General features: G+C 46.6%; 1 protein-coding gene and 1 pseudogene across 1 annotated transcript in view; one reads left to right on the top strand and one right to left on the bottom strand.

Moving 5' to 3' along the window:
• Nucleotides 1–1,083: 1,083 nt before the first annotated feature.
• Nucleotides 1,084–6,000, top strand: part of LOC147737255 (uncharacterized) — a 78,424-nt gene continuing 73,507 nt past the window's right edge. Inside the window, exon 1 of the mRNA XM_086921758.1 lies at nucleotides 1,084–1,486. The gene's annotated coding sequence lies outside the window, so the exon portion shown is untranslated. The remainder of the gene's footprint in view (nucleotides 1,487–6,000) is intronic.
• LOC147737256 (microtubule-associated protein 1 light chain 3 gamma pseudogene) lies at nucleotides 3,795–4,234 on the bottom strand (annotated as a pseudogene).

Genomic DNA, 6,000 nt, shown 5'->3' with positions numbered 1-6,000 from the left:
AATGTTGCCTTCAGAGGTTTCTGGGAGAGGGGATCTTTTAAGTGGATGCAATTTGTTTTTATACCTGACCCACTCCACAGTGTCATTTATGAGGCCAAATTAAATGCAGGGGTGCAGGTTGTCAGCTGGTCGCCATGCCTGCTTCCAGCAGGCAGGTGATAGCTGCTGAGTCCGCCAGTGGTGCCAGTCAGCAGTTATTATGGACTGCATGGCCATGCGATGGGGGTTTCAGGCCGGTGGTGGATTGGATATTTGTATAGCCGTGCTGTCCCTGTGGTCCTGCCTTTTGCTGTGCTCTGCCTGTTTAGCAGAACACAGCACCACTGTTTGTAGATGGACATTTCTGAGAGTTTTCATTTCTATTACCTACAAACATAGCACCCATATTAGTAGACTGCAAGTAAAACCCCCAGAGTTTAGCTGTGCTATTGAATGGTCAAAGATCCTCTGTTCAATGGTACTCATTTTATCGACCCTAGAAGGATGGAAAGCTATGTAAACTCATGTGAAATGAAACAAGTGAACATGTGAGTATAGGAGAGCAAAGACAGATCCTTGGAGTAGGCACATTAGCTCCTTTGGCCACCAGTGTAATACATAACTGTTACCATACCTCATGTCCCAGTAAGATAACGGTGTTCGGACAGTGTAGTGACACACACAGTAGAGTGTTTTAGTGATACTGCCTGTCTTCAGAGCAGCCTGTGACGGAAAAGGGGGCTCTCTGTGAGCTCCCTGGCTCCTAGCACTCACTGCAAACCATCCTGAGTGCTCGGGTGGCAGCTATGGGGTTAACGCTGCTCGAGCAGGAGGAGTGTTCGCCGCTGGATCTTAAAAGCGCATGCGTGTAATCACACGCATGCGCAGTACACGGGCAGTAGAGTGGGGTGCTTCAAAATCCATGCAGCCAAGACATGGGCTTTCCACGCATGCGCATAATTATGCGCATGCGTGGAAACGCGGGGGGTGTAAAGCCAGATGGGGTGGCTCTATCGACAGTACACCGGGTCTTCTGATACACGCCGCTCTCCACAGCAGGGGCCGCTGCAGGCGCGCGGCGAGGGGAGCTCGCGCTGATCTGAAGGTATGACGCGGCCCTCGTGGATCCCGGCGGTTATAACCCGGCGCGCGGCGAGGGGAGCTCGCGCTGATCTGAAGGTATGACGCGGCCCTCGTGGATCCTGGCGGTTATAACCCGGGAATGCCAACAGGCCCAGTGATGCCCGCTTGACTGGCCTCAGCTCGGGATACTACTCTGTGTAGGCGCGGGCGCCTCCGCGCTTTAAGAAGTTCGGAGAAAAACGGATGTTTTTTGGCCGACAGTTTCTTGTGACTGAAAGTACATCCACGAGTCTACCGAGGCAGGGCTCTCAAGGCCACATGTAAGGCCGGATTTATTCACCAAAGGACGATTTTTGTTCGTTTTTATTTTTTAGAATCTCACTGTAAAACATAAAGCAGAGAGTGGTGGTTTTATCTGGAGTTGGTAAGTAGCAGTGAGGTTGGAACGCTTAGGAAGGCTCAGTCATTAAAGCCAGATCTAGTTTCTGATATCGTGATTTTTGTTTTTTGTCATCACAGTGGTTGTTGGTCCTGATGAGAACCCCCATACTGCAGGGGGTTTGTAACGCATAGATCGTGTTATTTCCACTCCCATTCAAATTGTTCCCTTGGTTGGATTAAGATTTATGTTATATTGTGAAAAACTGCATTGACAACATTTGTTTTGCATTTATAAAACATCTAAGAGGGAATTTCTGTTGGAGAGTGGCCAGGCCAATTTTCATAATAAGAACATTGGCCCGTTAGGATTAATGTGGTGTATGTTGTTTGTGGTGATGTGTATCAATGTGGATGTGTGTGTGTACATATGAACAACGTGGAGGGAGTGTGAGTGTAAAAAGGTGTGTGTATTTATTTGATGACATTGTTTTGTATACATAGCCCCTGTATATACACCTCATTTCAAAACACATTTTGAAAATTGCAAATAAAAGCTAATACGAAGCTGTTGGATGCTTGGTTTGGTTTCCTTGCACCTATTTATTTAATAGCATTGTAGTCAGGTATCAGTATTGGCAACTCGGTTGGTGTGTTTTGTTGGTGACTCCGCCTTACTGATTAGTCAAGCCCTGTTTTTGGTTACATAGTATCTACAATGAAGGGCCAGCAGCAGTGGTGTAGGTGAATGAGTGGGATGGAAGGGGGGGAAGAAGGAGCCCCCAGCATCAGGAATAAAGGAAGTGAGGCAATCAGGGAGCGTGTGCTCTCAACTCACTGTCCCAGGCCTTCTAGAGGCGTCCCACTGCATGCGACGATATCTCGTCTGAGCTCTTCCCCCTTGCGCCACGTCTCTACCGTGCCCTCTCAAAACAGCACCAGTGCACAAGGCCCGCAATTCAGAGAGGGGCGCAGATGTGGCAGGGCTACAGCATCCGGAGCTTTTGCGCGGTACCAGCGAGTTCAATCTCGACAAAGTTCGGTCCCCCAAGGTGAAGGAAGGAAGTCGCTCAGGCAAATTCAGCTCTTGCAGCGGTCTAGTCTCTACGCAAAGCCCCGGCTTCCGCAACCAGGAGTGCCGCAAATGCCAGCCACCATAACTTCGGCCCCAGACGTCAGTTCGATTTCGGGCTAAAAGCGTTGAGCACCACTACTCTCCGGTGTATGGATATGGCACCGGAGGATCAGATTTTTGTAGCAGATTGGCGTTGTAGGGAGGGAGTCACGGAGACAATCTAGCAGGCGGCTATGCTGGATCCTCACGAAGCCACGCCCCTTCTGGGTAGTTCTTGAGCACTTTGTTGACATGTCGTGGCCGTTCCTTTCAAGGAGCAGGGCAGAAGCGGCAGACGCACCACAGGAGTCGGAGCCAGCACTGTGGAGGGAGAGCACAACCCTATCCAGGTCCAAGGTGTAACTCTTCCCACCAATCTGCATGGAGATCTCTCTATTCAGCCCTGGCTGCCTCACCCTGTCTCCTGGAAATTCCCCAGCCCCTGTCACTCAAACTCCAGACAGGGAATACACAGCACAGCAGAGGCAGGCTTGGATAGTTAGGCAAGAAAATACCTACTTTCTAAAAGTGGCATTTTCAAACACTGAATTTTAAAACCCCCTTTACTAAAATATGTATTTTATCATTCTGAGTTCAGTCCTAATAACCTCAGATTTCTACCATGTTCCCTGAGTCAGTTAGGATTATAAGATGTAATAATCACAACTGCTTATTCTGGCCTACGGAGAACAGGTAGCCTTGCAATAGTGAAAATCGAAAATGGCTGTAATTCACTATTAGGACATGCCACATACATCAGGGCTTGTCCTACCTTATACTTACATCGCATCCTGCCTTGGGCCTACCATAGGGGTGACTGATATAAAGCAAATGGACGGTTTAGGGACTGGTACGTGGGTGCACTTACCCAGTCGACATGGCAGTGCGAGACTGCACGCAGGCTCTGCGATGGCAGACAAGACACACGTTTACAGGCTACTTCTGTGGGTCGCACAACCAGTGCTCCAAGCCCACCAGCAGCATTTGACTCACAAGCCCTGGGCACCTCGTGTACACTATACTAGGGCCTGACTGTGAGTCAAATATACCCAATCATGGATTCACAAATTCGTACAATAATTTACCATAGGGAGCACTCGCACTGTGGCACTGGACAGCAGTGGCACAGTGCCTAAAGCATCTTACACCAGAAAAACATATGAGGCACGGTAAAAAAATGGAAAGGAGACTCACACCAATGGTGCCAGGTCTAACACTCTAGATAAAACCTGCTTTAATGTTAAGCAGTCTGTAATAGTGCGTGGCAGTCTGTCTGTTTCTGCTAGTCATTGGTTAGATTGCAGCCAAACATCTCCTGTGATGCATTGGTCAGGAATAAGAAGCCATCTTCATCCTTATGATCCCAATACACTTCTGACATTGTGACAGACATTAACTGTAAGGTCTTGTTATTCACCATAAAGAAAAAAGCCTGTGTTTTTGATAAAGCTAATTGGCATCCGACAATGGTCTTAAATTGCGACATGGTCAGCTCTTCGGGAACAAGAAATTTCCTTTGTCCAATACAGGCAAATACTTTTATATTTTATACCTTTCAATGACCACCAGTAGTTTGGACAGACATACTCTGTTTCTATCACCCACCACACCTTTCCGAGTTGCTAAACTCTTCCACATTTTAAACGGGATTGGGTTTTAGTTTCTCTGCACACTTTCCATGCCATTCCCTGACAGATTTACACTGTTGCCTGTTGAACACGGCACTACACCACGCCCTCTATGCCTAATTGATCGTTAACTAATGAATTGTCCTCGAGTGGTGTTTTTATATACAGTTGTTCCAAAGTGAACAGGAAACAATGGAATGCAATTTTTTTTCTTCTTTTTAGCCTGCTCTTTGACCCTAACTTCACAGTCCCTGGCCTCCCCAGTGCCACTTAGTAGTACCACCCTTTCACTTTTTTGAGGCGTTTAATTGGAGCATGTAAATGAAGACAGCCTAGAATGGCTCCTTTTTGTGCTTCCAGGCTATCTTAATTTACATGTAATTGCAGACCTATTTGCGCCCCCCCTGGCAACACATCCACGAACCCCCAGGGGGGCGCACCGAACAGTTTGAAGACCTCTGCCATAATGTTACTGGCGCTTGTGTAGTGTGTCCATGTTAATAGCACTTGTGTAGTGTGCCCATGTCATGTTACCAGCACTTGTGTAGAGTGCCCATGTTATGTTACTGGCGCTTGTGTATTGTGCTCATGTTATGTTACTGCCGCTTGTGTAGTGTGTCCATGTTACTGGCGCTTGTGTCGCGCACCCATGTTATGTTACTGGTGCTTGTATTGCGTGCCCATGTTATGTTACTGGTGCTTGTGTCACGTGTACACATATACAACAGGGAAACCTAGGGGACTAAAAAAAGAGGATTATTAAGAACCTCTATGTACTTGACTGGAAGTATAAAATAGTACAACCAGATATAGCCATGGCTAACTAGTTATGACTTGGGACAAGGAGTATAAAAAATGTGGGCCACCAATGATTGTAGAGGAAACCCATTTTTAGGATTCCCATCAAAAGATTGTATTATCACTTGGTAATCCTATAAGGGTCGCATGTCTAGATCATTGAGATGGAGATCGTACCCTTTATCAGTAAATGGTATTCCGACCCACAATCACTTTAGGACCATGTGACTCTGATCTGATGGGATCAAGTGCAGTGCAAGAAAAATTATAAAAGTGGTGAATTTAAAATAGGATAGAGAACCACAAGAAAAAGATTTTTTATTTATTTTGGAAAAGAAGGGCCTCTTCCTGTTAAAAACAAGAACAGTGCAGTAATATATGTATCTTGCAGTTTAACCAAATACCTGCAAGGGGGCCAACATGTTTCAGCCTTTTGGGAATAGGACCCTAGGCTTTCTTCAGGGCCTCTGTTCTAACTTGTAAATGCTACTGCAAGTGATAGATAATGTACTAAATTAATTAAAAAAAGTTTTTTAGTGAAATGAAGTGATAACAAAGAAAGGATATTATTTTGTGTCATGTGCCCATGTTATGTTACTGACACTTGCGTAGTGTGACCATGTTACTGGCGCTTGTGTAGTGTGTCCATGTTATATTACTGGTGCTTGTGTAACGTGCCCATGTCATATTACTGGCGCTTGTGTAGCATGCCGCTGTTACTGGCGCTTGTGCAGCATGCCCATGTTACTGGCGCTTGTGCAGCATGCCCATGTTACTGGCGCTTGTGTAGCATGCCCATGTTACAGGCGCTTGTGTAGCGTGCCCATGTCATGTTACTGGCGCTTGTGTAGTGTGCTCATGTCATGTTACTGGCGCTTGTGTAGTGTGCTCATGTCGTGTTACTGGAGCTTGTGTAGCGTTCCCATGTTACTGACACTTGTGTAGCGTGCCCATCTTACTGGTGCTTATGTAGCGTGCCCATGTCATGTTACTGGCGCTTGTGTAGCGTGTCCATGTTAC

The sequence above is a fragment of the Lissotriton vulgaris genome, chromosome 1_1 (assembly GCF_964263255.1).
Source record: "Lissotriton vulgaris chromosome 1_1, aLisVul1.2, whole genome shotgun sequence".
Classification (NCBI taxonomy): Eukaryota; Metazoa; Chordata; class Amphibia; order Caudata; family Salamandridae; genus Lissotriton; species Lissotriton vulgaris.
The sequence above is the reverse complement of the archived record's forward strand: the minus strand, read 5'-3'. Positions and strand labels throughout refer to the sequence as shown.